This window comes from Bufo gargarizans, chromosome 4 (genome assembly GCF_014858855.1).
Source record: "Bufo gargarizans isolate SCDJY-AF-19 chromosome 4, ASM1485885v1, whole genome shotgun sequence".
NCBI lineage: Eukaryota > Metazoa > Chordata > Amphibia > Anura > Bufonidae > Bufo > Bufo gargarizans.
The window spans coordinates 230872301-230900019 of NC_058083.1; the positions used below are offsets into that span (position 1 = coordinate 230872301).

At 43.7% G+C, this 27719-nt stretch overlaps 1 protein-coding gene across 2 annotated transcripts in view; it reads right to left on the bottom strand.

Moving 5' to 3' along the window:
* PRIM2 (DNA primase subunit 2) overlaps positions 1 to 5990 on the bottom strand; it is a 203700-nt gene extending 197710 nt beyond the window's left edge. Inside the window, exon 1 of one of the 2 annotated variants that reach the window (XM_044291652.1) lies at positions 5880 to 5990. The gene's annotated coding sequence lies outside the window, so the exon portion shown is untranslated. Of the gene's footprint in view, positions 1 to 5684; positions 5749 to 5879 lie in introns of those variants that run through there. The other variant, XM_044291653.1, reaches the window with a different exon arrangement.
* Positions 5991 to 27719: the final 21729 nt, after the last annotated feature.

Here is a 27719-nt window from a genome sequence, read left to right on the forward strand (position 1 = left end):
AAAATAAAATAAAAATATTATATTATATATATATATATATATATATATTACATATAAAAATACATACACACATTTATAGAAGCACAAATAAATGGTATAATATGGTGCTTGCCTCCCCAGACCTTGGCCCTCAAACTCCATAGATAGCCAAAAATTTATAAAAGGATCTTTTTTTGGAGTGCTGTCTGGATTTATAATCTTTATATATAATTAAAGGAGTTGCGCTTCAGGATAGGTCATCAAACTCTGATCGGCGGGGGTCTAATACCGGCACTCCTGCTGATCACCTGTTTGAAGAGAAGGTGGTGCTCCATCTTCATAAGGCCTCATGCACACGACAGTTTATTTTCACGGTCCGCAAAAACGGGGTCCGTGATCCGTGACTGTTTTTTCGTCCGTGGGTCTTCCTTGATTTTTGGAGGATCCACGGACATGAAAAAAAAGTCGTTTTGGTGTCCGCCTGGCCGTGCGGAGCCAAACGGATCCGTCCTGAATTACAATGCAAGTCAATGGGGACGGATCCGTTTGACATTGACACAATATGGTGCAATTGCAAACGGATCCGTCCCCATTGACTTTCAATGTAAAGTCAGGAGTCCCTTTACTTTCACACTTGCGTTCATATAATGCAGACGGTGGCTCCGTTCAGAGTGGATCCGTCTGCATTATATTGTTAAAACATTTCTAAGTGTGAAAGTAGCCTCAGACGGATCCGTCCAGACTTTACATTGAAAGTCAATGGGGGACGGATCCGTTTGAAAATTGAGCCACAGTGTGTCATCTTCAAACGGATCCGTCCCCATTGACTTACATTGTAAGTCTGGACGGATCCGCTTGCCTCCGCACGGCCAGGCGGACACCCGAACATAACTTGAAGCGTCCCCATCACCATGGGAACGCCTCCATGTTAGAATATACTGTCGGATATGAGCTACATCGTGAAACTCAGATCCGACAGTATATTCTAACACAGAGGCGTTCCCATGGTGATGGGGACGCTTCAGGTTAGAATATACTGAAAAACTGTGTACATGACTGCCCCCTGCTGCCTGGCAGCACCCGATCTGTTACAGGGGGCCGTGATCAGCACAATTAACTCCTCCGGTGCCGCACCTGAAGGGGTTAATTGTACTATCATATCCCCCTGTAAGAGATCAGGGACCCCCCCCCCCCCCCCCCCCTCCCCAGTTTGAATATCATTGGTGGCCAGTGCGGCCCCCCCCCCCCTCCCTCCCTCTATTGTAATAAATCAATTGTGGCACAGTGTGCGCCCCCCATCGGCCCCCACCTCCCTCTATAGCAGTAACAACATTGGTGGCAGTGTGCAGCCTCCCATCTCCCCCCCCGATCATTGGTGGCAGCGGAGTTCCGATCGGAGTCCCAGTTTAATCGCTGGGGCTCTGATCGGTAACCATGGCACCAATAATATTCAAACTGGGGAGGGGGGGGGGGGGGTCTGCCCCCTGCTGCCTGGCAGCCCTGAGCTCTTACAGGGGGATATGATAGTACAGTTAACCCCTTCAGGTGCCGCACCTGAAGGGGTTAATTGTGCTGATCACGGCCCCCTGTAAGAGATCGGGTGCTGCCAGGCAGCAGGGGGCAGTCTTGTACACAGTTTGTAGTGTATTCTAACTAGAAGCGTCCCCATCACCATGGGAACGCTTCTGTGTTAGAATATACTGTCGGATATGAGTTTTCACGAAGTGAAAACTTAGATCTGAAAAAGCTTTTATGCAGACGGATCTTCGGATCCGTCTGTATGAAAGCAACCTACGGCCACAGATGCCAATCTTGTGTGCATCCGTGTTCTTTCACGGACCCATTGACTTGAATGGGTCCGTGAACCGTTGTCCGTCAAAAAAATAGGACAGGTCATATTTTTTTGACGGACAGGATACACGGATCACGGCCTCGGCTGCAAAACGGTGCATTTTCCGATTTTTCCACTGACCCATTGAAAGTCAATGGGTCCGCGAAAAAAAACTGAAAACGGCACAACGGCCACGGATGCACACAACGGTCGTGTGCATGAGGCCTTACACTGCACGTCGTCTCCCTTGCAGCAGAGGCAGTGTAGAATTACAAGCACTCAAGTGAATGGTGAATTACACTGCCCCCCTGGACGACAGGCACTGTAATGAACAGGGAGTAGTGCTACCTCCTCTTCAGACAGCTGATCGGGGGGGGGGGGGGGGGGGGTTACAGATGTTGACCCCCACCAATCACACATATTCATGACTTATCCTGAAAATAAGCCATCAATATATACTGCCTGCACAATTGCTGTAAGCTAACATTTTGGTGGGAAAGCCAAACCAGCTAACAAGTATGGGGATATCCATATTCTCCTCCCGATCACTGTTAGGGGAAAGAGAGAGAGATATTATATATACATACATATATACACACACACACACACACACACACACAGTGCTGCCCATAATTATTCATACCCCTGGCAAATTTTGACTTAGTTACTTTTATTCAACCAGCAAGTAATTTTTTGACGGGAAATGACATAGGTCTCTCCCAAAAGATAATAAGACGATGTACAAGAGGCATTATTGTGGACAAAAAACATTTCTCAGCTTTTATTTACATTTCAGCAAAACGTATCCAGTCCAAAATTATTTATACCCTTCTCAATAATCAATAGAAAAGCCTTTATTGGCTATTACAGCAATCAAACGCTTCCTATAATTGCAGACCAGCTTTTGCATGTCTCCACAGGTATTTTTGCCCATTCATCTTTAGCAATGAGCTCCAAATCTTTCAGGTTGGAGGGTCTTCTTGCCATCACACTGATCTTTAGCTCCCTCCACAGATTCTCAATTGGATTCAAGTCTGGACTCTGGCTGGGCCACTCCAAAACGTTAATGTTGTTGTCTGCTAACCATTTCTTCACCACTTCTGCTGTGTGTTTTGGGTCATTGTCATGCTGAAATGTCCACTGGTGTCCAAGGCCAAGTTTCTCTGCAGACTGCCTGATGTGGTCATTGAGAATCCTTGTGTATTGCTCTTTTTTCATGGTGCCGTTTACTGTGATTAGGTTCCCTGGTCCATTGGCTGAAAAACACCCCCAAAGCATTAGGTTCCCACCACCATGTTTGACAGTGGGGATGGTGTTCTTTGGGTTGAAGGCTTCTCCTTTTTTACGCCAAATGAAGGAAACATCACTGTGACCAAACAATTCAATTTTTCATTTTTCATCTGACCATAACACAGAAGACCAGAAGTCAAAAAATGATGTTTTAAGCGCCATCAACACTATCTTGCCGGTCAGCTTGAAGTCAAGGGGGCAGCGGCTTCCTTGCTTCAAGTCAAGGTAAGCACGCCCCCTAACCGTCCCCTCTCTTGTTGGCTTGACACTCAGCCTGCAGCGCGGCCGGGATCGCATAAGTCTCGCGCATGCGCAGTGCTCCGCTGGAACCCGGCTAACAGCAACAGCCGTAGACTAGATCGCACCTTACCAAGGAGCGCACCGCACATGCGCGAGATTTATGCGATCCCGGCCGCGCTGCAGGCTGTCAATCCAACTAGAGAGGGGATGGTTATGGGGCGTGCTTACCTTGACTTGAAGCAAGGAAGCCGCTGCCCCCTTGACTTCAAGCTGACCAGCAAGATAGCGCTAATGGCACTTAAAACATTGTTTTTTGAACAATGAGCATCAGACTAACCCATCAAACATATGATTATTAACAGACTGGGGGCTACTATGAGGTAATGCTGGCGGTTTTATATGCGTTTTTTAGGTGACAGTTTAAATAAGTTTTGTCACTTCAGCAAATTATATTTATCATGTAGAGAAAGTTAATACAAAGCACTAATGTATTGTGATTGTCCATATTGCTTCCTTTGATGGTTTGATTCATTTTCCCATTAAATTATACACTGCTCGTTTCCATGCTTATGACCACTCTGCAATGCAGCAGTGGTGGTCGTGCTTGCAGACTATAGGAAAAAGCACTGGCCTATGCGCACTTCCACGGTCAGGGCCACCAGAGAGGCCGGTGCTTTTTCCTATAGTGTGCGAGCACATCCGTCGTAACCCATCCATGAATCAAACCAGTAAGGCCCCTTTCACACGGGCGAGTTTTCCGTGCGGGTGCGATGCGTGCGGTGAACGTATTGCACCCACACTGAATCCTGACCCATTCATTTCTATGGGGCTGTGCACATGAACGTTGATTTTCACGCATCACTTGTGCGTTGAGTGAAAAACACAGCATGCTCTATATTGTGCGATTTTCACGTGACGCAGGCCCCATAGAAGTGAATGGGGTGCGTGAAAATCGCATAGCATCCGCAAGCAAGTGCGGATGCGGTGTGATTTTCACGCATGGTTGCTAGGTGACAGTTTATTCACTGTATTATTTTTCCCTTATAACATGGTTATAAGGGAAAATAATAGCATTCTGAATACAGAATGCATAGTATAATAGTGCTGGAGAGGTTAAAAATAAATAAATGTTAACTCACCTTCTCCTCTTGATCGCGTAGTTCCCGGTCTCTTTACTTCTTGAATGATGAGCTGTGGGCTAAAGGACCTGTGGTGACGACAGATCACAGGCTCCAATCTTCTGTGAAGAAGTTCAGGTTTGGGTACCAAACATGCGCGATTTTTCTCGCGCGAGTGCAAAACGCATTACAATGTTTTACACTCGCACAGAAAAATTGCGCATTTTCCCGCAACGCACCCGCCTCTTATCCGGGCCAAAAATAAGACGCCCGTGTGAAAGAAGCCCAAGGCTACTTTCACATTTGCGGCAGTGATCCGGAAAGCAGTTCCGTCGCCGGAATCTGCATGCAAACAGACAGCATTTGTAGACTGATCCAGATGCGGATCCATCTCACATACGTATTGCAAGAATGGATCCGTCTCTCCGTTTGTCATACGGACAAAATGATCCGTTTATTTTTTTTCCACATTTTTACCGGTCTGCGCTGGCATTCCGGTATTTTTAATGCGGCACTAATACATTTCAATGTAAGTTAATGCTGGATCCGGCATTTCGGCAACTGATCGGGAATTTCGGATGGAGAGAAAACTGCAGCATTTGCTCCGTTCAAAACGCCGTTCAGTGACTGAACTGAAGACATCCTGATGCGTACTGAACGGATTGCTCTCCATTCAGAATGCATGGGGATAAAACTGATCAGTTTTTACTAGTATTGAGCCCCTAGGATGGAACTTTGTACCGAAAAAGAAAAACGCTAGTGTGAAAGTACCCTAAAGGAGGCAAACAGCTCCTTTGGAAAATAAAAGGAGGAATGTGATTGGTTGCTATGAGCAGCTAAGCCAGTTCTACTTTACAGCAGTTTGAGAAATCTCCCCCAGGGTATTATTCTAAAAGGGCTGCATAGAAAATATACACATCCTGCAGGATCCCTTGGGTTCACAAGATTGCTCTTCTGTCATATCACATGGGTCTCCATAAAACACTGCACAGGGGCGCCTGGTGACCAATATGTGTAATAGGGAAAAGGTCAAGATGTGCAGCCACTTCCCACGACCGGCTTGGGGGACAAGTTATTCTAAGGGTAGCGTCATGGGCCTGGAGTCTTATGTGGGAAGCCCGCCACATAGTCTCCATGCCTAGGGCACTATACCACCTGCTGAACGACGTGTGGAAGCCAACACGACAAGAACAGGGCGGGAATCGGTTTGTACGGGAACTCAGTACCTTCTCGGCTGTGCTCTGGGAAGTTCGCGCCGTCAGATTGAACGCGGGAAAATGGATAGAAGACCCAGACCAAAGCAAACGAAATGCCGATCTCATCGATTCGTAGGCGTTTCCACCGCTAAGTCATTTCATTCTTTTTATTTATTGCTCGAAAACCTGCGTAACATCAAGAAAGGCCAGTCATAAGCTATTCACCTGTAGGTTTCCCGGCACGATTCTGCTCCGGTAGCGGTTATCTCCTCGGTAAATGGCTAGCGGACTTCTGGATCTCTTCTGACATCATGCGACTGTCACTAACTAGGCTTTCCTGTGGGAGGAGCCAGTCGGATTAGGAAGCTTCAGGTCTGGTAGACAGCATGTCGTTTTCCTCATTTCCTGGGGTGTCAGGGCAGCCAGCTGCTGTACACGTTCACACTGTATACTGACATATCGTCAAAAGGAGCTGAGTCCCAGCTACAGTGCTCACATGGTCTGGGATGCAATACACTGCAGGGGCTGTGGGTGCACTGGGATGCAATACACTGCAGGGGCTGTGGGTGCACTGGGATGCAATACACTGCAGGGGCTGTGGGTGCACTGGGATGCAATACACTGCAGGGACTGTGGGTGCACTGGAATGCAATACACTGCAGGGACTGTGGGTGCTCTGATATTCAATACACTGCAGGGACTGCATTGAAATGTATGGTTCCGTATACGGAACGCAAAAAACAATGTAAACGCGGAAAAAAATGTGCAAGAGGCTTAGGCAGGAGCCCGTAATTCTAATACTGTACGGAGACTGATCTCCATGCAGTATTAGGGTACTTTCACTCTTGCGGCACAGGACTCCGGCAAGCAATTCCGATCCGGCAATCTGGACGCAAACTGTTGGGATCTGTCAGACGGATCCAGATGTGCATCCGTCTGACAAATGCATTGAAATAATGGATCCGTCTCTCCGGTGTCTTCTGGAAAAAGCAGATGCGGTATAATTTTTTTTTTGCATTTTTAAAGGTCTGCGCATGCGCAATATTCTGTGCATTTTCATTTTTGAAAAAATAAAAAAAATCCTACACAAATCTGCTGAAAATTAACATGTTTTTTGTTAATGTGTAGCTTTTTTTGTAAATCTTTTTCTTTTATACTTTTTTTTTATATTTAGGCTACTTTCACACTGGCATTTCTGGGTCTGCTTGTGAGATCCGTTTCAGGGATCTCACAAGCGGCTCAAAACTGATTAGTTCAGCCCCAATGCATTCTGAATGGATAAGGATCCGCTCAGAATGCAACAGTTTGCCTCCGTTCCGCTCTGGAGGCGGACACTAAAACCCTGCTTGCAGCGTTTTGGTGTCCGTCTGATGAAATTGAGCCAAACGGATCCGTCCTGACCTCTAATGTAAGTCAATGGGGACGGATCCATTTTTAACTGACACAATTTGGTGCAATTGAAAACGGATCCGCCTCCCATTGACTTTCAGTGTAAGTCAAAACGGATCCGTTTGCTTTATCATGAACACATTTTTTATTTTTTCATGGTAATGCAAACGGATCCATTCTGAACGGATACAAGCGTTTGCATTATAGGTGCGGATCCGTCTGTGCAGATACCAGACGGATCTGCACCCTAACGCAGGTGTGGAAGTAGCTAGAACCCTTGTCCTATTCACCCTGATAAATCTCTATTAGGGTGAATACGACTTCACACTCTCCCTGCTGCCCTTTGCTTTGTGCACATGGCAGCAGGGAGCTGACTGTGGCAGCCAGGGCTTCAGTAGCGTCCTGGCTGCCATGGTAACTGATTGGAGCCCCAGGCTTACACTACTGGGGCTCAGATCAGAAGCTGCCACCAATGAGGAGGAGGGGACCCTGTGGCCACTGCCACCAATGATTAATACTGGGGGGCTTGGGTGGGGGGCGCACTGCACCATCAATGTTTTTAATACTGGGGTTGGGTTGGGGGGGAGGCGCACTGTTCCACCAATCAAGATAACTTGCCCATTAATTCATATACAGGAGGCAGGTGCTGGCTGCAGAATCATATATCCACACCGACCTCTATAAGTGGTAGCTGCGATCCGCGGCAGTTAACCCCTCAGGTGCGAAAGTGGTTAACTGCCGCGGATGGCAGCAACTTGTCATAGAGCTCGGGAGCCGGCTATGTGATTCTGCAGCCAGCTCCCGCCTCCTGTTGAATTTGAATGAATGAGTGAGTCAACATCATTGGTGGCGCAGTGACCACATCCCCTCCCCTCCTCTTCTCCCCTCTTTCATTGTTGGCAGCAGCGGCACAGGGAGGAGGGAGACACTGCTTCCTTCTCCCCTGTGCTGCTGAGGAAACGCGTTGTTCCAGATTCGTTATCGGCATATTGGCAAAATAGATGCCGATAACTTTGAAAATCCTGAATATCGGCCGATAATATCGGTAAAATCGATCCATACTTAGAAGCCTTACAAGAATTGGAGTAAAGACGCAATCCTGACAGCAATGCTTAGAAAAGTAATGTGAACTCAGGCGGCACCAACGGACCGCAGTGATGTGAGGCCCCACCTCCTAAGCAGCTGTACAAGTGGAGGCACCCTGTCCTAGTCAGATTTTAGGATGTGTCATTGGAGGCCATTCTGACCGCTGAATCTAGGGAGTTTATAGATAGGGGGTTCCCTCTCTCACCTCATTGGCTTCCAGTGATGTGATCAAAGGGTGCTTATGCATGTTATGGCAGCCTGAAGCCTTTCAAAACCTGCCATCTATGGAAGCCTATAGATAGAGATTTATCAAGACTGGTGTAAAGGAAAACTGGCTTAGTTGGCAACCAATCAGATTTAACTTGTCATTTTCCAAAGGAGCTTAGAAAATGAACGTGCAGTTTTGATAAAGTGTGAAACTGACATTTCCAATGCAGTGCAATATAGTATACAGGGTGGGCCATTTATATGGCTACACCTTAATAAAATGGGAATGGTTGGTGATAATAACTTCCTGTTTGTGGCACATTAGTATATGTGAGGGGGGAAACTTTTCAAGATGGGTGGTGACCATGGCGGCCATTTTGAATCCAACTTTTGTTTTTTCAATAGAAAGAGAGTCATGTGACACATCATACTTATTGGGAATTTCACAAGAAAAACAATGGTGTGCTTGGTTTTAACGTAACTTTATTCTTTCATGAGTTATTTACAAGTTTCTGACCACTTATAAAATGTGTTCAATGTGCTGCCCATTGTGTTGGATTGTCAATGCAACCCTCTTCTCCCACACACTGATAGCAACACTGCAGGAGAAATGCTAGCACAGGCTTCCAGTATCCATAGTTTCAGGTGCTGCACATCTCGTATCTTCACAGCATATGCTGTGTGAACCTGATGGTGGAGCAAACGAACGTGATCGCCCAACAGTTCATTGCTCAACAACCGGGCTCCTTTTTGACTAGGGCTGGTGACTGGACTCCGGTCAGTGCAGCCTAGATGAGGACGTTTTGGGGCCTCGTGCTGCACATATGCCTAGTCAAAAAAAACAGTGTCAGGCATTACTGGATTGGGGACATCCTCTACCAGACCCCACTTTACAGTACGGCCATGACACGTACCCGGTTTGAGGCCATACGGAAATGTCTGCATTATGCAGATAATGCAGCATGTACCCTCCCAAATTTTTGGAGGCCTATGTACCTAGAAGGGAGGTCGCGCTTGATGAGTCTCTCATTGCTTTCAAGGGGAGACTCATTTTCCGCCAGTATGTTCCCTCTAAGCGGGCGAGGTATGGTGTGAAGCTGTACAAGCTTTGTGAGAGTACCTCAGGGTACATTTACAAGTTTCTTGTGTACGAGGGGTGAGATTCCCGTATTGAACCGCGAGAATGTCCCCCCACTCTGGGTGTTAGTGGGAAACTTGTGTGGGACCTAATGCTCCCACTGCTAGATAAGGGTTACCAACTGTACATGGATACGTTTTATACTAGTATCTCCTTGTTCCAATCCCTCACCGCCAGATCCATGTCCGCTTGTAGGACCGTGCGGCAAAATCAACGCTGCCTCCCTACCCACCCCCTCCAGGTACCTATCCCCAGGGGTGAGATCCGTGCCCTTACCAGTGGAAACCTGTAGCTGGTCAGATATAAGGACAAGAGGGATGTCCTTGTACTGTCCACAATTCACGGTAACGGCATCACCCCTGTCCCTGTGCGAGGTACTGCGGCAACGGTCCTCAAGCCCGATTGTATCGTCGACTACAATCGGTATATGGGAGAAGTTGATCTCTCTGATCAAGTCCTCAAGCCATATAATGCCATGCGCAAAACCTGGGCATGGTACAAAAAAGTTGTGGTCTATTTGGTACAGGTTGCCTTGTACAACTCTTTTATGCTGTCCCGGAGTGCTGGCAACACAGGGAAATTCCTCCAGTTCTATGAGGCAGTCCTCAAGGCCCTGGTCTTTTCTGACCAGGAAAGAGAAGGTCTGAATACCTCAGGAACTGGAGACGCCCGGATCGTCCCTGGCCAACACTTTCCAGTCCCTGTGGTCCCCCATACTGGAAAGAAGGGACGGACCCCAAAAAAGGTGCAGAGTTTCACAGATGGGGGATACGGAAAGACACCACCACTCAGTGTGACACGTGCCCCGATCATCCGGGCCTCTCCATTATTAGTTGCTTCCGGGAGTACCACACTTCCATGGAGTACTAAATTTATAATCCCCTTCCCCAATTTTAATTCCATTTAGCCACGGACAATCGGGAAAAAAAAATTATGGTTCTCAGATTTGAGACACTAAAACCCCCCAACAAAAAATGCAAAAATATTTCATTTTGTAAATCTAAAAAAAAAAAAAAAAAAGTAGACATATTAGGTATCGCCGCGTCCATAAGAATCTGCTCTAGAAAAATACCCCATGACCTAACCCCTCAGATGAACACGATAAAAAAAAAAAAAACTGTGCAAAAAAAGGTGTAAAACCAAAATAAAGAAGTAGACATATTAGGTGTCGCCGTGTCCGTAAAAATCTGCTCTATAAAAATACCCCATGACCTAACCCCTCAGATGAACACGCTAAAAAAATAAAAACTGTGCAAAAAAAGGTGTCGCCGTGTCTGTAAAAATCTGCTCTATAAAAATGCCCCATGACCTAACCTCTCAGATGAACACGGTAAAAAAAAAAAACTGTGCAAAAAAAGGCGTAAAACCTAAATAAAAATAAAGAAGTAGACATATTAGGTGTCTCCATGTCCGTAAAAATCTGCTCAAAAAATACCCCATGACCTAACCCCTCAGATGAACACGGTCAAAAAATAAAATAAAAACGGTGCTATTTTTTGGGCAAATTTCTCATTTTAAACAGTTTTTTCCAGTAGCAAAGCAAGGGTTAACACCCAAACAAAGCGTAATATTTATTACCCTGATTCTGCAGTTTACAGAAACACCCCATATGTGGTCGTAAACTGCTGTATGACCAAACAGCAGGGCACAGAACGAAAGGAACGCCGTATGGTTTCTGGATGGCCTTTTTTTGGCACCATGTCCCATTTGAAAAACCCCTGATGCACCCCTAGAGTAGAAACTCCATAAAAGTGAGCCAATCTAAGAAACTACACCCCTCAAGGTATTCAAAACAGATTTTACAAACTTTATTAACCCTTTAGGTGTTCCTCGACAGTTTATGGCAGTTTATTTCAGAATTTCTATTTTTAGTAACCTTGCCTCACAAAAATGTAATATAGAGCAACCAAAAATCATATGTACCCTTAAAATAGTCCCAACAAAACTGCCTCCTTATCCCGTAGTTTCCAAAATGGGTCCCTTTTATGGAGTTTCTACTCTTGGGGTGCATCAGGGGGGCTTCAAATGGGACATGGTGTAAATAAACCAGTACAGCAAAATCCGCCTTTCTAAAACCACACGGCGCACCTTTTCCTCTACGCCCTACCGTGTGCCCGTACAGTAGTTTATGGCCACATATGGGGTGTTTCTACAAATTTCTGAATCAGGGCAATAAATATTGAGTTTTGTTTGGCTGTTAACCCTTGCTTTGTTACTGGAAAAAATGGATTAAAATGGAAAATTAGCCCAAAAATTTAAATTCTTAAATTTAATCTCCATTTGCCAATAACTCTTGTGGAACACCTAAAGGGTTAACAACGTTTGTTAAATCAGTTTTGAATACCTTGAGGGGTGTAGTTTCTTAGATGGGGTCACTTTTATGGAGTTTCTGCTCTAGGGGTGCATCAGGGGAGGCTTCAAATGGGACATGGTGTAAATAAACCAGTCCAGCAAAATCTGCCTTCCAAAAACCAGACGGCGCACCTTTCACTCTACGCCCTATCGTAAGCCCGTACAGTAGTTTACGGACACATATGGGATGTTTCTGCAAACTACAGAATCGGGGCAATAAATATTGAGTTTTGTTTGGCTGTTAACCCTTGCTTTGTTACTAGAAAAAATGGATTAAAATGGAAAATTAGCCCAAAAATTTAAATTCTGAAATTTTAGCTCCATTTGCCATTAACTCTTGTGGAACACCTAAAGGGTTAAAGACGTTTGTAAAATCAGTTTTGAATACCGTGAGGGTGTAGTTTCTAGAATGGGCTCATTTTTGGGTGGTTTCTATTATGTGAGCCTCACAAAGTGACTTCAGACCTGAACTGGTCTTTTAAAAGTGGGTTTTTGAAAAATTTCAAGATTTGCTTCTAAACTTCTAAGCCTTGTAACGTCCCCAAAAAATAAAATGTCATTCCCAAAATGATCCAGGTGCCCACCCGATCACCATGACGTACTTTCACTTCAAGATGCAGGAAGTCACTGACTTCTGTGACGTAATAGTACATCATATGTCAGGAAGGGGTCAACCGATTATAAATGTGTGAATATGGGAAAAATTCCCCAAAAATTTTTTGCACTATTTTTAAGCACTTTTTGGAACTAGACCTACTTGGTTCTTGAAGATCCAGTGCATCTCATGGCTCTACAATACACTGCAGTACACTGTGTAGTGTACTGCAGTGTATTTTCATTTACACTAAGCCTGACCAGGCTCCTGCAGGACACTGGATCAGGCTTAGATACCATGGCATAGAAAAAATATTGCGGCACAGATTTTGGGATGTTGCATTTCAGACTTTTATTTTTTCATTTTTTTCAAGTATAAGCAGTGGTTCCATCCAAAAAGCCCACTTTAGATCCTTTGTATAAGCTAAGCAGTATTTAAAGACCAGACGTTTCGGTCATAACAGACCTTCATCAGTGGTCACATACTTTGTTATCTGAAATAATACATGGTACAGGACATGAGTTGGCATGAAAACAACTGGAATACATATGCTTTAACGTAAAAAAAGGAGATGATCTCTCATATACATATATACATGTGTGTATACACACATATATATACACATGTGGTTGTCCAATATATTACACAGTACATGATTGACACATAAAAGAACATGCTGCAGACGTCTCAAAAAGGAGTCAGGTCATGTCGGATACATGATAAATGCTAAAGGAGGAGAATACATCAAGGTAATGCGATGCAGGAGAATACATCAAGGTAATGTGATGCAGGAGAATACATCAAGGTAATGCGATGCAGGTTATGCTATAATGGATGCTTGATCACCATAATTGCTATAGTAGGGTATGTACGACTCATGACAAGATTATGTAGCTTCAGGTCCTGGCAATTAGCCCGTATTTGGGTGCATAGAGGGTCATGGTATATGCTATTTCTGACGACACAATTTTAATATAATGCGCAATGTGGCACAGAGTATATGGATCAGGGCACGCAGACACTATACGGAAAATGCCTCATGTAAATGGTGTGTGGCCATGTGGCTACCATATTAGGAGTACGTCTAAACCAGGCATCCTCAAACTGCGGCCCTCCAGCTGTTGCAAAACTACAACTCCCACAATGCCGTGCTGTAGGATGATACCTGTAGGCTGTTCGGGCATGCTGGGAGTTGTAGTTTTGCAACAGCTGGAGGGCCGCAGTTTGAGGATGCCTGGTCTAAACAGATAAGTGGTGCAGCTTAGTATATAATTGTAGGCATGGCGTATGTGTGTGCGTACCAGTGTCCATACTTCAGTATTCATGTTAGGCATGATAAAGCAGGGTGGCAGATTCAAATGACTGGAGGAGACAATTCCTGTAGGGGATAATTCCCAGATGGGTGACAGCCAGCTGTGCGTTGGTACCAGGCGGGAAGTCGGCAGTGGCAGGTATCGCTATGTGTGTTAATAGCCTGTAAGGGAAACATGAATATAGCTCATTACCTGCTCTAGTAGGGTCCGGACATCTGGGCTTGGATGCATGGCATCACGTCTGGCCCGTCCCTGTCTTAACTGTACGCTCTCCCATGTAGTTCCGGTCACCTGACCGGAAGTTGCGCGGCCGCTGGAACGCACATTTGCGTTCCACGGGGATATCATGTGACCAGGGAGGAAGTACTAACATGCTGCCGTCAGGATTATACATTAGAGCATAGGTTTTACTAGTATGAACGCTCCTGGACATAATTGTGGGAATGGTGCAAAGTATATTTATAAGAAATACATACTATCTGATGTTCCCGACGTCACCTAAGGCTTCACTACACCGGTTATATCTTAGTTTGATTATTGTGAGGTGGACCTGTCAGACAACTGTGTACTACATAATATACTCAAGTCAATGGTTATACGGAAAAAGGAGGGGTATGAGGGAATAAGGAACCTGGTAAGGAAAAGGTTAATCATGCAGGGAAGGAGGGAAACTAGGGGAAGAGATAATCTCACCCACATCAGTTGCAATATTATTCTCAGCGTGTCTGTAAAAGTGAAAAGACAAAAGCATATTAGAGCAATATTCACATATATGAATCATATATTAATAAGAAAAAAAATCACATTCACGGTTTAGTCCATTTGGTGCAAGTGTCCCTAGTTTATGGATCCAGAACGCCTCCCGTTGTCTTAGGAGGAGTATCCGGTTCCCTCCTCTCCTTGAAGGGTCTATTTGGTCCAGGATTTGAAAACGCAATTGCGAAATTTGATGTTTTTTATCCGTAAAGTGGTGTGGGATTGGCAGGAAACTATGTCCAAGTCTTATTGTCGACTTGTACTTACTTATGCGGTCCCGTACGTGCTGCGTCGTTTCTCCTACATAAGCGAGTCCGCATGGGCATTTTATCAGATAGATAACAAACGTTGAGTCGCAGGTGTAGAATCCACGAATCGGAATCCTCTGTCCAGTGCGTGGATGTGTGGCATATTCGCCTTTTATTACGCTGGAACATTGGGCACAATGGAGGCATGGGTATGTCCCTAATCGTCTGCTCTGTAAGAAAGTTTGCCTGGGTAGCTTGGAGAAGCTACCTATATCGGCTTTTATTAGTTTATCCCTAATGTTGGGGGATCTTTTGTAACATGTTAGTGGTGTTTGATTAAATTCTTTTATGGAGGGATAAGCTTTAGTTAGGAGTGGCCAGTGTTGTTTCAGAACTTGTTGAATTTTCGGCATTAAGGGATGATATTTAGTCACGCATGCGATTCTATTCTCGTTATTAATTTTAGGACGTGGTTCTCTGACCCCGGTGAAGTCTTGTAGGGTATCTTTAAGGAGGGCTTCTGGGTAACCCCTCCTACGGAATTTTTCTGTCATGGCTTGGAATTGTGTATCTCTTGTGTCGTCATTACTCACGATACGGTCCACGCGTGTCAATTGTGATCGAGGTAGGGATTGTTTTGTGGCCCTGGGGTGGCAACTGTTATAGTGAAGGAGGCTATTTCGGTCAGTTGGCTTATTATATAGATCTATGGATAGCTCACCTATGGAATCGATTTTGACCAGTGTGTCCAGGAAACTTATTTCCTCCATGCTGGTGTGCGAGGTAAAGCCTAACTCTGCATAGATTTGATTCAGGTCGGTCACCATCTGGTGTATAGAGGAAATAGGTCCCCTCCATATACAGAAGATGTCATCTATGAAACAATACCAGATATCGCCATATTGCTGGAATAGGGGGTTCGTGTATACATGGTCTTCCTCAAATGCTATCATGAATACATTAGCATAGGGCGGGGCCACATTAGACCCTATCGCGGTACCCCGTTTCTGGCCAAAGAATGTGTCCCCAAATAGGAAAACGTTTTTAGTGAGTATTATCTCCAGGATTTTAAGGCAAAACTCCTGTTGTGTGTTGTCTAAAGAAGACTGGTTGTGTAATAATCTTGCTGTGGCTTGGAGCCCCTTGGTATGTGTTATCGATGTGTAAAGGCTGTTTACATCTAAGGTCACAAGGATACTTCCCGGTGTGATCGTTATCCCCTTAAGTTTTCTCAGGAAGTCTGTGGTATCTAGTAAAAAAGATTTGGATGTCTTGATTAGTGGCGTAAGTATTTTTTCCATATAAATGGCTAGAGGGGAAAGGATGGAGTCAGTGCATGCCACTATAGGACGACCTGGGGGATTCATGAGGCTTTTGTGTATCTTTGGCAGTATATAAAATACGGGAATAATGGGATCTTGTTTGGTAAGAAAGATGGCTGTCTTGGGGTCAATGATTCCAGATTCTGAATATCTGTTGATGGTATCGGTGATTAAACTTTTTATTTGTATTGTGGGGTCTCTGGGAAGGGCTTCGTATGTGTCTGTGTCAGATAATTGTCTCCTAACCTCTTTTAGGTAATCGGTTTTATCCATTACAACTAGCGCCCCTCCCTTGTCTGCCGGTTTGATGATAATATCTTTGTTGTTGTGTAATGAATCGAGTGCTAATTTTTCTTCAGACGACAAGTTATTGGTATGTTTGTAGTGGCCCTGTGTGTTTGACGTAAGTATGTCTTTTATCAGATTTTGGGACAGGGAGATGTATGTCTCAACAGGGTGTTTGTTTTTTGGTGGCATAAAGGAGCTTTTATTTCTTAAGCCTAGATGTTCTATGTATAGTATTCCTTGCATCGTGGGTATACGTGGCTCCTGTGTTTGGAGTTCCTGAAAGTGTGTTTTAAGTCTCAATGTCCGGTAAAATCTTTGTAGCTCCTGTTCTAAGGGGAAAGTGTTTAGTTTAGGTGTTGGGCAGAAGGATAGGTCCTTTTGCAATACAGTAGTCTCTGCAGGTGAAAGGGTGGTCGAGGAAATATTAAAAACGAAGTTGTCCTCCTTACCTGGGAGCGTGTCTGTATGCGATCTCCGTGATTTTCAGCCACCCCTCCTTGTCTTCCGCGTCGTCCTTTGCCTCTCCGTTGATACTGGCCTAAAAAACAAGGTTGGTATCCGTAATTTCCTGATCTATCGCTATCCGAATTGGATGAGCCGGAGTAGTGGGTATTGCGATATCCTCTGTAGCTTGGTTGTTGTTGATTGTTGTTTTTCCACCGGTAAACCGTATCTGCTCTGTAGTCCTCAGCGTCGTGTAGAAATTTTTGGCATTTATTGTGTTCGGTGTTCCCCTTGTAGTTGGGTCTCGATCTTCTCTTTGTAGGAGGCGTGTCCATAGCCTGGCTATGAGCTGTGCGCTGCAGCAAGGGACACGCCTCCTACAAAAAATCAGTCCAGTACAACAGATGGAGCTGAGACACTGGAGCCTATACCGGGCGAATGGAGCGGCGCCCAGGCATACTAGTAAGTGCAGGGGGACCTGGGCGCCGCTCTGCCCACAGATAGAGTTAGTTTTTAGTTTGTATACTAGTGAAAGGTCCTCTTTAAAACACACTTTCAGGAACTCCAAACACAGGAGCCACGTATACCCACGATGCAAGGAATACTATCCATAGAACATCTAGGCTTAAGGAATAAAAGCTCCTTCATGCCACCAAAAAACAAACACCCTGTTGAGACATACAACTCCCTGTCCCAAAATCTGATAAAAGACATACTTACGTCAAACACACAGGGCCACTACAAATATACCAATAACTTGTCGTCTGAAGAAAAATTAGCTCTCGATTCATTACACAACAACGAAGATATTATCATCAAACCGGCAGACAAGGGAGGGGCACTAGTTGTAATGGATAAAACCGATTACCTAAAAGAGGTTAGGAGACAATTATCCGACACAGACACATACGAAGTCCTTCCCAGAGACCCCACAATACAAATAAAAAGTTTAATCATCGATACCATCAACAGATATTCAGAATCTGGAATCATTGACCCCAAGACAGCCATCTTTCTTACCAAACAAGATCCCATTATTCCCGTATTTTATATACTGCCAAAGATACACAAAAGCCTCATTAATCCCCCAGGTCGTCCTATAGTGGCATGCACTGACTCCATCCTTTCCCCTCTAGCCATTTATATGGAAAAAATACTTACGCCACTAATCAAGACATCCAAATCTTTTATACTAGATACCACCGACTTCCTGAGAAAACTTAAGGGGATAACGATCACACCGGGAAGTATCCTTGTGACCTTAGATGTAAACAGCCTTTACACATCGATAACACATACCAAGGGGCTCCAAGCCACAGCAAGATTACTACACAACCAGTCTACTTTAGACAACACACAACAGGAGTTTTGCCTTAAAATCCTGGAGATAATACTCACTAAAAACTTTTTCCTATTTGGGGACACATTCTTTGGCCAGAAACGGGGTACCGCGATGGGGTCTAATGTGGCCCCGCCCTATGCTAATGCATTCATGATAGCATTTGAGGAAGACCATGTATACACGAACCCCCTATTCCAGCAATATGCCGATATCTGGTATCGCTTCATAGACGACATCTTCTGTATATGGAGGGGACCTATTTCCTCTATACACCAGATGGTGACCGACCTGAATCAAATCTATGCAGAGTTAGGCTTTACCTCGCACACCAGCATGGAGGAAAAAAGTTTCCTGGACACACTGGTCAAAATCGATTCCATAGGTGAGCTATCCATAGATCTATATAATAAGCCAACTGACCGAAATAGCCTCCTTCACTATAACAGTTGCCACCCCAGGGCCACAAAACAATCCCTACCTCGATCACAATTGACACGCGTGGACCGTATCGTGAGTAATGACGACACAAGAGATACACAATTCCAAGCCATGACAGAAAAATTCCGTAGGAGGGGTTACCCAGAAGCCATCCTCAAAGATACCCTACAAGACTTCACCGGGGTCAGAGAACCACGTCCTAAAATTAATAACGAGAATAGAATCGCATGCGTGACTAAATATCATCCCTTAATGCCGAAAATTCAACAAGCTCTGAAACAACATTGGCCACTCCTAACTAAAGCTTATCCCTCCATAAAAGAATTTAATCAAACACCACTAACATGTTACAAAAGATCCCCCAACATTAGGGATAAACTAATAAAAGCCGATATAGGTAGCTTCTCCAAGCTACCCAGGCAAACTTTCTTACAGAGCAGACGATTAGGGACATACCCATGCCTCCATTGTGCCCAATGTTCCAGCGTAATAAAAGGCGAATATGCCACACATCCACGCACTGGACAGAGGATTCCGATTCGTGGATTCTACACCTGCGACTCAACGTTTGTTATCTATCTGATAAAATGCCCATGCGGACTCGCTTATGTAGGAGAAACGACGCAGCACGTACGGGACCGCATAAGTAAGCACAAGTCGACAATAAGACTTGGACATAGTTTCCTGCCAATCCCATGTGAGAGACGTGTATCTGGTTTGAAACATTATTCTGTAGTACACATTTTTGTCCACAAGATGGCCGAAAGCCAGATGTTTGAGCCATGTGTGCATTCTTTTGTTTAAGGTAAATAAGTTAGGGGGAAGAGGGGATTACATTACAGTTTTCAAATATACCTATGAACATAGTTGAAGTTGCTGAAACCACTCCTATCAGGTTAAGGAGCCAATAGTCTCTTCTTAAGGAACACCCTTTTGTGATGTCATGTCTGCTATTTAAGTCAATGTAATATGAATAAAGGCACGCGTCTCTTCTACCATGACTCAGGGAAGAGAGAGGATGCTTTCATGAAACCACCTAGTGTGTCTGGTCTCATTATAAAGCAATATGGCATGCACATACTAATACTTCTCATTGATTTGGCACCACACAAAGAAGAAGGAAAGCGCATGAATCGCGCTGACAAATTTGGCGCCCGAGTATTTCTTCTTTGTATGGTAGAACATGCTGGAACTAAACGGAAGTTGTTAGACAGCTGAGTCGGATATCCTGTGACGTAGAATTGGATCCCAGCCAAGATTCTGACGAGAATCTGGAGAAAAGGGTTAACACCAATTGTCATAGGCAATTGGAAGTTATTAAGATTTTGTATCCCGGTGAATTGACTAGGGGTCTTCACTTTGAGAGATTGTGGGTTCAATACTATTATATCATTTGAGCTTTGTGCAACTGCACTTAAGTTAGTGGGTTCGGTGGCGATTGCTTATAGTAATCGGATACCGTTTGAGCTTTGTGCAACTACGCTTAAGTTTGCGGGTTTGATAAGTAGCAATTGTTTGAGCTTTGTGTAACTACAATAATGGGAAATTCTAATGTTGCAGGACAGAGTGAAAAAATGTTAACAGCAGCTCAGTTGATGAAAGAAAGAAAGGAAAAGTTTCAGTTAGGAATAAAAGTTGAAAGCATTCTGTCATACTAAGTAGCAGCGATTTCCGGTATTAACCGGAAATACGTAGTATTGTGTAAGAGTTCCCCCTAGAGGCTGCATATCGAAACTAAAGTTGCAGTTATGAAGTTAAAATCGTTCATGTGTGCAATTGAGATGCCAGAAACCGGTAGATTAAATGAAAGTTTGTGGATAAGTGTATTGAAGGAAAATAGAAGTTGGTTGAAGGATTATAATAGGCTGGTGCATACTGAGTTATGGTGAAAAGTGTATATGGAAGTGACTGAGAGAAATTGAAGTAAGTTGGAGAAATGGGCAGCATTTCTTATTGCAAGATGGAGGATTTTGAATCATACAGAGAACAAAGAAGTTGCCATGAGGCATCCCTTCCCCCACCACATCTGTTGTAACTTTAAAAAGTAATCCTGGGTCTTCTTCTGTCAGCCCCTCCTCTACACCATGTACTGGAATGTGCTCTCCCATCTGTATTTTGCTATTACCTGCACATCCCCCTCTTGTGTTTAGGAATCAACTCCCCTCCATATGGGGGTGGGGGGGGGATGGGGGCTGGTAATTAGTAATGCATCTGCAGACTGTGAAGATAATAAAGTGTGTTGTTTGTGGATCTCAAAGACAGGACACAATTCCTATCATAGTTCCCAGCACTGGATTAGATCCAATGATGTTTGCAAAAATAACCTTTCCAAATTGTATGTTCCGATGGTTTAAAATGTGCCTGCAGAGATAATTCCCATGATGCCAATTGGAAGTGTCCAATCCTATCAATCTAAGGTTGCACCCATTCTTAGTCCTTATTCAGATATGAGTGAAAGTGTAAGGATATCTGCATCATTGTATGATGTCTGACATCTCCCACACCCAGTAGTAATATCAATTTTGCCATGATGAATAGAATTCCCAATTCAGAGAACTTATGCTGCTTTATAGAAAATTAGTTAAAATATGGAGAGTTTTCTCATGTTATTGGTGAGATTTTACCAATGTAGAGCTGGGGAATCAATGCATAATGAAGATCATTGAGTCTGGGAGGAAGCAATTAGGTAATTAGTCAGTCACATTGTCATCAGGACAGGACATAGAGTGTGGAGAAAGTTTTTCACTAGACTCCAGGAAAGTTGGGTGGATTTGGATTTTTGAGCTTACTTTAGATATGCATGAGAAAATCCTAAGTGCTGCTTTTGTGGATGGTTTTAAGAATCATCTAGAAAGGTCAAGTGTTGGCTAGGCTTGAGAGAAGTTCATTTTGTCCCTCCATTTTGTTAAAGTTAAATCAAACAAAGGCCTAAGGCGGGTGTGGCTGCTTATCAGTCCTCCCCACTAGAGGGGGGAAGGAAGACTTTGGATGAACTTGCCCACTTCCTCGCCTGTGGGAGGAGCTACAAATATTCAGCCCCTTCAAATGAAACACCCATAGAGAATTAACAACCCAGAATCAAATACTGGATTTATTATTCTATACAATATACTAATGCAATTCCTACTCCTCTCACCAATTAATTGCCGTCTTAAGGGTGTGCCAAATTAGATCCAACTATTCTGCTGCATCTGGAGGGGGGGAGTAGTAGTAGTAGTAGGGCCTTCTGGGAGTAATAAATAAAAATACTTTCCTACCTCTGTAAATAAAAATTCACATGCCTGTCTCCAATAATAACCACATTTTTGAGTTTCTGATAGATAATTTCAGGTTCTTGGAAGATGGATCATTTCGGACAGGATATGCTGTTCCTACTTAATCTGATGTTGTCAAGAAAGAACCACTCGCTCCAGCAATGTTAGTGCAGGAGACAGAGCTGAAGACACTCGCTGAGGTTTGTAAGATGGCTGAGGGTAAGACTACTAACATCCAGGTATGCCTTCGGTATCACTCATTATTATGGTCTAATCTGGTGAAGCAGAGATTTTGTTTGATCCATGGGTAAGCCCATCAATAATGAATGCCGAGTGCATGAAAGATGTTTGATGCCCTGATGCTGCCTGAGAAGGTAGAGGCTAAGCTATTACCTGAAGTTTACGTTAAGTGGAAGTCTGTGTGATACAGGATGGCTTAGGGCCAGTGGACTTCCAAAAAGTTTGCCTTTTTCAGATACAGGTTACAAAGGCTGAAAGGAAACATCAAAGGATAAAGGTAGAAGTGATGATTGGACTCTGGAGAGTTGGTAATAAACTCTTCCTTCAGAGGGCACTCTACCTAAAGAGGATGGATTTAGAACATGTGCAAATCAAGAGAGGTGTGATTGGGTTCTGTGGTGGATGGCTCCTGGGTTCAACAATGCTGCCACTAGGTTAGTTGAAGATGAATACTGTAATAATGATGGGAGAACTATGGGAGTTCCAGGAAGGCATATGCCCAGGTCATCTTACCCATTTCAGAGACTGCGGATTGACTACATTCAGAACAAAGGTGGAACAGTGTGAATATGTCTGTGTCTATATTGATCTCTTTCCAGGATATTCGGAGATTTGGCCTGTAGCAAAGGCTACAGCTAAAAGATATTGACTGAGGTGAGAGTACCTACCCCTGGGGCTTTTCTCCATCCGGTACACATCTAACCGGAAGATATGTCTAAGTCCTTATGAAGTACTCTTTGGGAATGCTCCTGGATTAGGTGTCTATTTCCCCAATAGTTCCAGATGCAGCATAGTAGTTTTCCAAAATTATGTTGTCTGTTGCACAAATGAATTGTCTAATGTATATTTCCAAGTTTTAGTTGTTTCCTAGAATCCAGACTGTATAGAAGCGATTCATTCTTTACAATCATGAGATTGGGTAGTGGTGAAACAAGAGACGGGTGGAAAGACCTAGAGCTAAGGTTTGAAGATCTACATCAAGTCCTGATAACCGCCGCCACTGCTGTCGAATTGCAAGGAGAAACCGATCGTATTGCAATCAAGTGCCAGGACTATAAGAGCCATAATGTTTTGTTTCATGTCATATTGTTTGTTTCATATTGTACAAAAGGGAAATCACAGTCAAATCAAATTCCAACAGTGTTATATTATCAAGATGAGTCAGGAACAACTAAGTTGACTTTTGCAGTATAGTGGACTGTAAGACAGATGACAGATAGGACACTTGGTTTTGGTCTGATAAGTACATCTGTGTGACTGGAACTGACCCAGTCTATGGTAATTGTGTTTAGATATGACCATACCAACTGTGGATATTGGAGATTAACAGAATGGAGTACTAGTCTGAAGTGTTGGGAATATAAACCAGTGGAAACTACCTCTAGAGTCAGGAAAGCTGAAGGTTTGTTGCAAAGGATGACTGTCCTGAAGGGAAAACCACCAAACAGTTGTAAACATGATGAGTGTAATCCTCTGTTCCTGTCCATTAGAAATCCTATCTAACAGGATATGTGTGTTAGGAGCATGTGTAAGTGACAAAGATCCCCTAGGCAAATCTAGAATGTTGGTAAGGGAGAAACTTCAAAGTTCAGTCGTATCTGTGGCTCCTACGTCCTTACCTATAATTGACAATTAAATATTTGGCCTATTTAAAAATATGACAAACTGGCCTTAGAAACAGGATTTTATACAGGAAAGCCCTTTGGTGTTTTCCCTCCAGGATATTGTTCTTACATAATTTAGCTGAATGAGATGAGTAGTGACTCTAAAGTTTACTCTGACAGTTGGTTTATGAACGCAGATATCTGGTGATTGTGTGGAGATTTGAAACTCCGACCCAGGATGCAGGTGGAATGAAGTGGCCAATGTACCCTGATCAAGTACTGATGCCATTTGTTCTATTCTCACCTCCTGAGTGGGATCAAATCAGAAAACAATGTCCGGTCAAGACAAAAGAGGTCACTCCTACATCCTTTGACTCACGTGTATACATGGATGCCATAGGAATCTGTAGTAGAGTTTCTGACTAATTTAAAGCAAAAAGTCAGATAGTTGCAGGATTTGAGTCATTAACTCCCATGATTAGTAAAAATAAAATATTGGATTGGGTTAACATATCTATTGTCATCAACAGATTTGTAAATTACACCTGTGATACTGTTAAGGTTATGGTGGAACAACTGAGCTCTTTTCCGGTGATGACTCTACAGAACCGACCGGTCCTTGACAGCAGAAAAAGAAGGGGTCTACAGGAACTGCTGCATCTACATCCCGGACAACATTGCCTCTGATGGAAGGATCACCAAGGATCTGAGGAAACTGATGGACTTTATCAAATGAACTGATGGAAAAACTTATGAAATTAATATCATGGCCGAATAATGTTTTGGAAACTGATTCAGCGACTACAATGCGTTTAGAATTTGGTTTTAACAGGCTGTCATATAGTTCTACATTTTAGGAAAATTGTTTTTAAAAATGTATAATACATCCATGCCCACACTCTGTATGTGTGCTGTGCCCCTGTCAAAGACAAAAATGATTCCATCCTGAAGTAAATAAAACCTTGTTGATGGTTGCGGGGTAAATAGGACAAGGTGAAGGCAAACCCGAAAGGGAGTTGAGGGGACCTGGTGAAGCAATAAGGAAAGTCCAGCTCTTCGCTGTTTAGGGCGTTGGGAGAGTACCTCACTTTGCCTGTTCACCTTTGGTCTATTTCCCGCAAAAGGAGGGATTTGTGAGAGACGTGTATCTGGTTTGAAACATTATTCTGTAGTACACATTTTTGTCCACAAGATGGCCGAAAGCCAGATGTTTGAGCCATGTGTGCATTCTTTTGTTTAAGGTAAATAAGTTAGGGGGAAGAGGGGATTACATTACAGTTTTCAAATATACCTATGAACACAGTTGTAGTTGCTGAAACCACTCCTATCAGGTTAAGGAGCCAATAGTCTCTTCTTAAGGAACACCCTTTTGTGATGTCATGTCTGCTATTTAAGTCAATGTAATGTGAATAAAGGCGCGCGTCTCTTCTACCATGACTCAGGGAAGAGAGAGGATGCTTTCATGAAACCACCTAGTGTGTCTGGTCTCATTATAAAGCAATATGGCATGCACATACTAATACTTCTCATTGATTTGGCACCACTCAAAGAAGAAGGAAAGCGCATGAATTGCGCTGACACCCACACCACTTTACGGATAAAAAACATCAAATTTCGCAATTGCGTTTTCAAATCCTGGACCAAATAGACTCTTCAAGGAGAGGAGGGAACCGGATACTCCTCCTAAGACAACGGGAGGCGTTCTGGATCCATAAACTAGGGACACTTGCACCAAATGGACTAAACCGTGAATGTGATTTTTTTATTAATATATGATTCATATATGTGAATATTGCTCTAATATGCTTTTGTCTTTTCACTTTTACAGACACGCTGAGAATAATATTGCAACTGATGTGGGTGAGATTATCTCTTCCCCTAGTTTCCCTCCTTCCCTGCATGATTAACCTTTTCCTTACCAGGTTCCTTTTTCCCTCATACCCCTCCTTTTTCCGTATAACCATTGAATTGAGTGTATTATGTAGTACACAGTTGTCTGACAGGTCCACCTCACAATAATCAAACTAAGATATAACCGGTGTAGTGAAGCCTTAGGTGACGTCAGGAACATCAGATAGTATGTATTTCTTATAAATATACTTTGCACCATTCCCACAATTATGTCCAGGAGCGTTCATACTAGTAAAACCTATGCTCTAATGTATAATCCCCCTGGTCACATGATATCCCCGTGGAACGCAAATGTGCGTTCCAGCGGCCGCGCAACGTCCGGTCAGGTGACCGGAACTACATGGGAGAGCGTACATTTAAGACAGGGACGGGCCAGACGTGATGCCATGCATCCAAGCCCAGATGTCCGGACCCTACTAGAGCAGGTAATGAGCTATATTCATGTTTCCCTTACAGGCTATTACCACACATAGCGATACCTGCCACTGCCGACTTCCCGCCTGGTACCGACGCACAGCTGGCTGTCACCCATCTGGGAATTATCCCCTACAGGAATTGCCTCCTCCAGTCATTTGAATCTGCCACCCTGCTTTATCATGCCTAACGTGAATACTGAAGTATGGACACTGTTACCACACACATACGCCATGCCTACAATTACAGACGTGGACAAAATTGTTGGTACCCTTTGGTCAATGAAAGAAAAAGTCACAATGGTCACAGAAATAACTTTAATCTGACAAAAGTAATAATAAATTAAAATTCTATAAATGTTAACCAATGAAAGTCAGACATTGTTTTTCAACCATGCTTCAACAGAATTATGTAAAAAAATAAACTCATGAAACAGGCATGGACAAAAATGATGGTACCCCTAACTTAATATTTTGTTGCGCAACCTTTTGAGGCAATCACTGCAATCAAACGCTTCCTGTAACTGTCAATGAGACATCTGCACCTCTCAGCAGGTATTTTGGCCCACTCCTCATGAGCAAACTGCTCCAGTTGTGTCCGGTTTGAAGGGTGCCTTTTCCAGACTGCATGTTTCAGCTCCTTCCAAAGATGCTCAATAGGATTGAGGTCAGGGCTCATAGAAGGCCACTTTAGAATAGTCCAATTTTTTCCTCTTAGCCATTCTTGGGTGTTTTTAGCGGTGTGTTTTGGGTCATTGTCCTGTTGCAAGACCCATGACCTGCGACTGAGACCAAGCTTTCTGACACTGGCTAGTACATTTCTCTCTAGAATTCCTTGATAGTCTTGAGATTTCATTGTACCCTGCACAGATTCAAGACACCCTGTGCCAGACGCAGCAAAGCAGCCCCAGAACATAACAGAGCCTCCTCCATGTTTCACAGTAGGGACAGTGTTCTTTTCTTGATATGCTTCATTTTTTCGTCTGTGAACATACAGCTGATGTGCCTTGGCAAAAACTTCGATTTTTGTCTCATCTGTCCACAGGACATTCTCCCAGAAGCTTTGTGGCTTGTCAACATGTAGTTTGGCATATTCCAGTCTTGCTTTTTTATGATTCGTTTTCAACAATGGTGTCCTCCTTGGTCGTCTCCCATGTAGTCCACTTTGGCTCAAACAACGACGGATGGTGCGATCTGACACTGATGTTCCTTGAGCATGAAGTTCACCTTGAATCTCTTTAGAAGTCTTTCTAGGCTCTTTTGTTACCATTCGGATTATCCGTCTCTTAGATTTGTCATCAATTTTCCTCCTGCGGCCACGTCCAGGGAGGTTGGCTACAGTCCCATGGATCTTAAACTTATGAATAATATGTGCAACTGTACTCACAGGAACATCTAGTTGCTTGGAGATGGTCTTATAGCCTTTACCTTTAACATGCTTGTCTATAATTTTCTTTCTGATCTCTTGAGACAGCTCTTTCCTTTGCTTCCTCTGGTCCATGTCGAGTGTGGTACACACCATATCACCAAACAACACAGTGATTACCTGGAGCCATATATATAGGCCCAATGGCTGATTACAAGGTTGTAGACACCTGTGATGCTAATTAGTGGACACACCTTGAATTAACATGTCCCTTTGGTCACATTATGTTCTGTGTTTTCTAGGGGTACCATCATTTTTGTCCATGCCTGTTTCATGAGTTTATTTTTTTACATAATTCT